Source organism: Gadus macrocephalus, chromosome 4 (assembly GCF_031168955.1).
Source record: "Gadus macrocephalus chromosome 4, ASM3116895v1".
Lineage (NCBI taxonomy): Eukaryota > Metazoa > Chordata > Actinopteri > Gadiformes > Gadidae > Gadus > Gadus macrocephalus.
The window spans coordinates 31,493,416-31,503,069 of record NC_082385.1 but is presented as its reverse complement, the minus strand read 5'-3'; positions in this window follow the sequence as shown (position 1 = coordinate 31,503,069).

The window sequence follows — 9,654 nt, the reverse complement described above, 5'->3', positions numbered from 1 at the left end:
TCAATGTACAACAAATTAATCAGTGCCAGTCAATGCAATCCATGTAATGCTAGGAAGGATTTTTCTAAAAAAAAAATATATTTCTTTTTTTTTTTACAATACTGTACTTCACAAAATCATCTCGCGGGCCGGATTAAACCCGTTCGCGGGCCTGATCCGGCCCGCGGGCCGTACGTTTGACACCCCTGATCTAATAGGTCCGTGTACCCAATGAGCACGAATTCCCCCATTTATTAATCACATACTTTCAAAACCAAAGATATCTAAACGTGCGTTTAATGTTTTCCGTCAGCCTACATTCCTCCGTTATCACAGAGCGCGAGCGCTAGGGCAATGAGGCGCGGCGCTGTAGCTAAGAGGCTAATACGGCTCACTTTGTTCTTTGTTTATTGTTCAATTACCATGCCACCCCGCTCCACGCCACCGTGTGCTCCGGAGCCCCGTGACTGATTACGCCACGCTATCCTTGACAATTCGTCAGTCAATCCCCCCCCCCCCCCCCCCCCCCTCACCAAGAGTCGAAAGCTGCCAAGCCACCGCCGCTGCAACTGCCTCCTTCTCCTCCTCCTTCTTCCTCCTCTACTTCTCCTCCCCCTCCCCTTCCTTCTAATTCTTCTCCTCCTCCCCCTCCAAGTCTTCTCCTTCTCCTCCCCCTACTAATTCTTCTCCTTCTCCCCTTCCTTATAATTCTTCTCCTCCTCCCCCTCCTAATTCTTCTCCTCCTCCTCCCCCTCCTCATTCTTCTCCTCTTCCCCTTCCTTCTCACCCTACTCCTCTGTTCTCTATTCTCTTCATCATATCCAACATCTCCCTTATTATTATCCAGTTTTAATTGTATATATTTTAACACCATTCTTTATTTCTGTTAAAACTGATATTGTATCTTATTTTATTCTATGGTATTAATATATTTTTTAAGCCAGAAAATGTCACACACACATATCAATGCACATCCTGTATGAGAATGTGACAAAGTACAACCTTGAAGCTTCTCCCCTCTTGACTGAGCTGATAATCCGATGGTACCTTTCTCCTCCTATCGTGGTCCGTCATCGGGTGTACCTTGTTGTCACCTTCAGCCACCCTCTTGTGCCACATTGTGTTCTCCTTCCTCCCCCCATCGTCTTGCTATCATCCGACATCTGGTTAAGTCAGTAAGGACACAGCATCGTTGCCAAGTCGCATTCGACCATTTGTCAGTTATTGGGGCCCTAATTTAATTTTGGTGATCCAACACGTCTTTATCTTCCTGCTTATCTTTTCCCCGTTTTTTCTTTTTTTGTGCCTAAAATAAAAACCAGAGGAAATCAAATTGGCTTTATCTCCTCACTTCGGGAAGTGCACAAATGTGTACTTCTCGGGATGCTATTGTGTTAGGACAGAGAGCAACTACGTTCTCCTAGACTCAAAGAACACCGTCAAAGAACATTCCAAACCCACACTTTGAAATACACTTATCTAGAAATGTCGATAACGATATATTTCTTCTGGTTAAGAAACGCAGAGATTCAACGTATTCGCGGATTGTACAATCGTTAGAGTAGCTACCCTACCTTCTGCCGCTTGAGCTGAGATACATATATTTGTGATTGTGTTCTTAACTTCTTACGCTGGTTGCATTCCTCCAAAGAGTAAGCAAAACATTAAAAGGTGCAATGTGAACTATTTGGCCATCCCTTGAAGGAGACCTCTACACAATGGGGGCGCTATAGCACTTCTCCCCTGCAGTGACTCCTCGTTAGGTAAATGTGGAAAAAAGCGATGGTACGGGCCAGTGTTGGCTGCTACCTTAATTAAATATCTCTGCAACACATGACATAGCTAGCTTTGAACTTATGTCAAATTTGGCAATTAATCACATCTTGTTCATGATCGTAGTTCATTTTTGAACATTTTAAACCAACAATCATACGCGTTTAACATTTAAACGGCCCCTGACGTGATATAAGGGGGATGCTTCTATTTGGACACATAGAATGTGACTATCACCCAAAAGACAATAAGCTCTAAGGTCCTTTTAAATGTTGAGTTATACATCTGTGGCGGTGACACATGAAACCCTAGTGAACAACAACACCAGGGACATGCACAGAATCCCGTTCCTCGGCCGACATTGCCTCGCCAAGGTTATGCCTATTGATTTCATAGATAACTCTTTTCGGCGGCTGGGGTGATTCGGCAGTATTTATGAAGCGTATGAATCACAAGGACACACAGATTTTCCCTCCATTCGTTTTTTTTTTTCTGGATTTTATTGAAGACACACAAACAAACGACAAACATCTCAGACTGAAGTAGAAATGTGCAGGGCTTGGACAGCAGCACAGGTTTGATCAATAGCCAACCCCCCCCACTCGAGAAAAAAATAACTTTAATTCGCACCCCACATTGTTGTTGTTAATGGATTCCTCATTAGATGAAAACAGTGTTGCTGTGCGGTGTGCAAAGTGGGTTCCCCCTGTGCATTCTCCTGATTTGTTCCCAGCGTGGCTCCTGGCTAAGGTCAGCTTCGCACCTTGATGCCCGTATCATTAGCAGTTAAATCACATTTTGAGACATTCACATTCGTGTCGGGAGACTGTTTAAAATGCATTAGATTCATAGGACTGTATCGGATCGGTTGATTATTTGTTGTTGTTGTCGTTGTTGTGTGAACAGCTTACTATCGAGGCGAGCGCCTGAGAAGGTGTACCGCTCCATTGTCTATGCAATGTACCAGCATAATGTGCTCGATACGTCGTCGTATTTAATACCCTGAAGAAAAAACATTTAGAAAAGTGATCAGTGGCGAAATGAATTGGATCAAGGAGGGGTGAAGTGGATTGGCTCCTGGGCGAGCGAACGTCCAATCCTGGCCCGTGTCTATGCCTGCACCAACAGCGGCAAAAAAGTAACATACAGTAGAGCTGCATTTCAATACGTTTAAATTTGCATTAAGGGCATTATGTATGGGGGCCTTGAGGGACTTTTATCCAAAGTGACTAACAATAAGTCAATTTTTCCGAAGAAATAGAAAACAACAATATATCGCTGTCTATTACATTAAGGATGTTCTTAGATCCAAGTGCCGAGTACTAACAATTGCTTGGTTAACCCATTCCCCGTACACAACAAAGATTGCTAGGATAAGATGCTGCACAATGCCAAGCACTATTAATCAATACATTGAATAGGTCACTCGATTCAGGTCGAGTCCCATCCAGAGACGAGTCCCGGTTGAACTTGACATTGCTTGGAAGGAATGGTGTACGCAATACCAGAGGTTCACAATCTTTTTAATTCAATGACCCGGCTACGAATCACCAGGCCCACAGTGTGCAGACTACTGGTACACACGCAGCATCTTCATAACATCATTCAACCTGTTTAAAACTGCACTATCCTCCCATCTAGAGACCACCTGTTCATGTTTTTAATAACCATCATTTTAACAGATTTATGACACAATGATATATGTGCTATGTCCATGTGTTTTGTTTTGTTTTGTTTGTCTTGTCTTGCTGAATTGTACGATAAAATGTCCATATTGTAGTTTATAGGACCCCCTTGAAAACGCGATGATTCATCTCAAGGGATTGTTCCTAATAAAGAATTTCCAAGAAGAAGAAGAAGCATCAAACCACCCTAAGGGCTTCAAATACTTCATAGTTTTCGTGCGCTTTACCATTAAACAGAAGTCTGCGTGCAGGTGCAACTAGACATGGTACAATGTGTTATTCACACAACTTATGATTTACTTTGTTGTTGTTTTTTTTCAAAACATGTAGCAGTGTTTGGATTAAAACTCTTTAGTTCGCGGCGGCGGCGTCGGCGTGGGCGTGGGGGGGAGGGCCAGGGCGTCGTTGCAGCGAGGTGAACTGGGTTCAGAGCGCGCTCTCCGGGGAGCTCGGTTGGCTCCTGGCTGGAAGTGATTACCCCCAAAGTGGCACCTCGTAACCCTTAAGAAATGAGAGCAGCTCCCCTCCGCGCCCAGTCGATTCCACCCCCTGATCTTGGCAAGCCCGCATTTGTTTTTTTGGGTTCGCTTAAACTGCAAATGTAAAACATGTTTTTATTCATCATTTTTTTTAATTGATATTGACGATATTGATGTTTATCGTGGCAACACAGGTAATGATGTGGCAATCATCATTTTCGCACAAATCCTTAATGCGTCATTTGGATCCTCGGCGATGCACCTTAATGCATATTAGAGGATACCTATTTTCCAAGGGCACCGAATGAAGCAGACGGGGAACGGACTGCATTGAGTGCGGGTCTCTGTACGCGATTAATAAATGCAGCCCGTGTTGCACAGTCGGAAAGTTTCAAATGCACAGAGACAGATTCCGCCTACACCCTTCACTCTCTGCCCGTCCCCCGAGCCGTTCTGCTGTCTAGACCGGTGGCTCTAAAACGTTTTATACCGCGCAGCACCTCAGAAAAAATTTGGCTCCCCAAGTAGCACCATTATGACCGATGTTATAAAATATAACTAAATACAGAGCGCAGGCCTGCGGCGCTCTTCAGCTACTCACAGCTCAGGCAGTAGGCTCATGTTCCCAACAACGTTTTTTGAAAGAACTAGTGTTTTGATACTATGTTTAGAATTTTATAAAATAATAATGAAATTCCTCTGCTCACCGCTAAATAGTGTAACAGAGTTTGAGAACCACTGGTCCAGACTGTACCGACCCAAACTGAAACTGACCCTAACTGTTGTTCATTGATTATTAAACAATCCTCCATTAACTGAAAACGCCGTCGGTTAGGATACAAGGGACCGGCAAATGAATAACAATAAACTTGCATTACAGACAGTTCATACTGAAACATCTACAGCTATCTGGCGTCCACCAAAAACAAGACGATAGCCGTCAGCATATAGAAAAGCAATTGCAACTCCAGGCTGTTTTATTGTGCATTTCTGCTACAACCCCCCCGAAAAAATAACTTCCAACAGACCAGACAAACACTGATTCACTTCTAACATTGCAACACATTCTGTATACAATCAGTTCTAGCCCTCAGCTCAAAAGGAGAAAAAAAAAACACAAACAGAGAATGGAAAGCAACTGTTGCTAGCTACCAACCATAGACCAAGCCAGCATCTTTGCGAGGAGTCTTGGCCTGATTGTCTTGGCAACAATGCCCCCCCGCCCCTCCTAACCGCCACTTTAGTCCATCATAATCCTCAAAAGGGCATCCAGTCATGGAGGGCCCTTGTAAGTACACAAAGCACCCTTAGCCTCCAGCTCTTCGCAGCCACTTCACTACTCTGCCATAAGCATAGCGGCCCTACCTGCGTTCCCCCCCACAGAAAAGGACACGAGGGCCACTGCAAAGGTGTGTAATTTGGTTCCCCGTATAAGTGGTCCTTACCAAGATAGTATAACTCGCCGTGTGTGTGTGTGTGTGTGTGTTTCCTCACAACGACCTGTGTGTGTCAGTGTGTGTGTGCGTCCTCACAAAGATAAGTGGCGCGAGGGTGTGTGTGCAAGTGTGAGTGCGTCTTCACAAAGACAATTATTTGAGGGTGAGTGCGTCCTAACAAATACTGTTTCAGGTACACCAGTGTGTACGTGGGCTAGCCTGTGATCCATTCCACAACTCATATATAGCAGGGTATTGTTGCTGATAACTGGAAACAAAAGGTTCCCGTTTTGCTTTGCTATTCTATCATGTTAAGTCGACACCCAAAATTTCTCTCCAAATATGAAATCCCCTATTTAGTCGCACATCCACACCTGTGTGCAGGTGTGATCACATTAGGGGATATATTAAACCGTGATGGTCGCACACATAGGCTTCAAACATAAAAAGACAATATCTTCATATGTCATATGCAAACATGATTACGTTTTTATTAAAAATGCCGGTGTGTAACGTGGTAATACGCCAGCGTTGGAGATTAAGTGACATGTGATTATGTTGTCCCAACCGGAACACACAGAGATATAAAAGGTGACGCAAAATGGTACCGTAAGCTTTGTTAGGAAAGGATTGCCTAGTGTTTGTTTGGGTTTTTAAACTCCAAGCCAGTGGGTTTGCAGAGGCCTGCCCGTAATTCCGACACCTCATTGTTCCGACGTCTCAATGGTCCGAAATATTTCCCATTAGATCGACATGCCACTATGCCGACGGTTCAATGTTCTGAAACCCATTGGTCCGAAGGTCCGTTCGTCCGACTTTTCAAAAAGGAGGCGCATTAGGCCGACGGTTCAATATGCCGAAAAGGCCTACATGTAAAGAGTTTTATACCTCACTCGCGCTCTCTCTCGCTCTCTCTCGCTCTCTCTCACTCTCTCTCCAAAATACAACATATGCCTACATATCACGTTCACGATGAATATTGGAGGGCAAAGTGACAACGCTTCACTTCATTTCGACACAGTGTTTCAGCCCCGCGGACAGAGAGCGTAGGTCTAATTCTCAACACGGGCACGAACACACACACACACACACACACACACACACACACACACACACACTTGACTAAGTACACGGTATGAGGTATAAATTTGACTAAATCAATACCAGCGAAATTATTTAGGCTAAAAGCCCACTGTAAACAAAGTAAACAACACATATAGACCCACACACAGCTACTAAAGATAACATTTTTATTTGTTTTTCACTCACCGTTTGACTTCTTTACAGGAAAAGTATTAGTCCTTGTATAACGTGCGCTTCATAAATTCACCTTTTGTGACCGTTCAAGCACACAGCAACAGTCTGGCTTGGTGAAGTGCACTGCTGGAAGCCTACATCATCTTTTATTTTTGGTTTCATAATCACACATGTGGAATTGCGCCTTGGCCTATTCGGCATATTGAACCGTCGGCCTAATGCGCCTCCTTTTTGAAAAGTCGGACAAACGGACCTACGGACCAATGGGTTCCGTTTTCGGAACATTGAACCGTCGGCATAGTGGCATGTCGATCTGATGGGAAATATTTCGGACCATTGAGACGTCGGAACAATGAGGCGTCGGAATTACGGCATGGCACCGGTTTGAATCCCTGTGTCCTCACATGAGCAAGGCAAGTGTTTTGGAAAGGCATGGTTCACGTTGCTTGCAATGGCAGCCATCATCATTGATTAGGACACACACACACACACACACACACACACACACACACACACACACACACACACACACACACACACACACACACACACACACACACACACACACACACACACACACACTTTAATCTTTAAACCAAAATCTTAAAAGGGATGCATGCATGTTTTACCAGTCTGTGGTTGCCAGCATCCCCTTCTACACTGTGGTGTGCTGGGGAGGCAGCATATACAAGAGGAACACCTCCAGACTGGATAAACTGATCAGGCGGGCCGGCTCTGTGGTCGGCATGAAGCTGGACTCATTGGTGACGGTGGCAGAGAGAAGGACACTGATCAAACTGCTGGACATTATTGACAATGCCAGCCACCCCCTGCACACCATCGTCAGCAACCACAGTAGCCTGTTCAGTGGAAGGCTGCTCCTTCCCAAGGTTAGGACCAACATACTGAAGAACTCCTTTGTCCCTCATGCCATCAGACTCTACAAATCCTTACTCGGGGGGGGGGGGGGGAGGAGGAGGTAATGGAGGTAATAGAGGAAATGGAGTAAAGAGGATAGAAGGGATCGAGTGGTGCACTGTGCAATAACAATAATCTCATCTGCCCACTTACATACCTGGACACTCTTCTTCTTTTCTGTGCAATAACCTAATCCACCGCTTAATTGAACTGCTAATTTATTTTACTGCTAATTTCTGCAAATGTCATTTATCCACTGTATGACAACACAATGCTATATATAGCCATATATTTATCTATATTTATCCTCTAAACAGTTCTTTACTTGAATCCTGTTTTACTTCTATTCTTATCTCTACTTTCTATATTAGCTAAGAGTTTATTGTGTTGCTCTGAGATACAAGACAAGACATTCAATATCCTTGAGGGAGTCATCCCAAAAGGATCGATAAAGCCAAGTCTAAGTCTAAGTCTATGCTAACATTTACGCTAATGCTAAATAATAACTGTTTCGAGCGAGATGGATGGGTGTGTCCATAGCAGACAGAAGTAATTAATAAACGTCTGCCATGTTCAAAGGACTTTTCTTTCGAGCAACAACCCGATGTTGATGTTGAAATCATCTTGCATGTTTGACGCGAGTCTGTCTGTCTTTCCCTCCTGGTCTGATTTCTCTCTCTCTGGACTTATTTCATGTGGACGGCAGTTAATCACTGCAACAGTGTGTTGGAGATAAAGAGGACAGGCATCAAGACTGAACTCATTGGCTTTGTTTTTTTTATCCTAGGCCTTCTCTTTGATTTCTGCTATTTTTTTTTTGTTTATGGTTGTCATTTTTTCGTTCTCCCTTCTCTCTCTCTCTCTCTCTCTCTCTCTCTCCCTCTCTTATCTGTCTTTGTGTTCTTGTGTCTCTCACTCGTTATTATGTTTCATCCCTTGTGTCTTCGGTCTGTTTTCTACTGATATGACTTCGGGCAGTCTTTGCAATTCCCCCCGAAATATCCATCTTGTTATTTTGTGCCTTGCAGCAGATTTTTCTACATGCAAATTACATTACATTGGGTTTTTCCTAGATATATTTTATTCTCTCTCTCTCCGTTTCACTCTCTGTATATGTTTTTTGTGTTTTCTGTGCTTGTTGTGTTCGGGGTTTGCAAGAACTGGCAACCAATCATATTGCTTTTGTTGACAGTTGGCACAACACACACACGCACACACTAACTGCGGACACACAATAACACACAAACCCTAACTGAGGACCCACGGACACACACACTTACAAACACACACAAACACACTAAATGAGGACCAACAGACTAACACACACTAACTGAGGAACCACACACACACACACACACACACACACGCAACAACTAACTGAGGACATACGCACACACACTTACTGAGGACCCATGGATGGAATGTCCTTTAAAAATCAACACCAGACCCCCCTGGAAATCTATAAAGGATGCATGCTAACGATTACGCTAATGCTAACTAATAACACTTTTAAGCGATATGGATGGCTGTGTGTGTGTGTGTGTGTGTGTGTGTGTGTGTGTGTGTGTGTGTGTGTGTGTGTGTGTGTGTGTGTGTGTGTGTGTGTGTGTGTGTGTGTGTGTGTGTGTGTGTGTGTGTAGGAGGGATGTCGTCAAGCGGGAACTAATCCAGTTATCCGGCGTTCCCGACGCTCCTGAACACGGACACGACGCCGATTGGACCACGATAGTCCCTGATCCGTGATCGAATTAGCGCCAAGGTCGTGAGCGTAAGCGTTCTCGCTAAAAGTCAACGTTGACGTCTTTCAGGAGAACGGATACCGCTCGGATGCCGCTAATCGCCAGCCACGTCTGTCGCATGCGTGTTCCCCCCCAACCTAACGATATGATTCAGATGGCGGCTTAATTCATAAGTTCCTACTGATCGACCAGATGAGGTTGTCCCACTCACACATCTATGAGAGTTTGCTAATGGAGACCGCGTCCCCTAGACATACACACGTTATGGATCCACCTTTTAGTCAGTGCTCGAGTAAACAAGGATACCTATACAGGCCCTTACTCAGCCAAGTTTGTTCAATCTCTCTCTCTTGAGAGAGAGAGAGAGAGAGAGAGAGAGAGAGAGAGA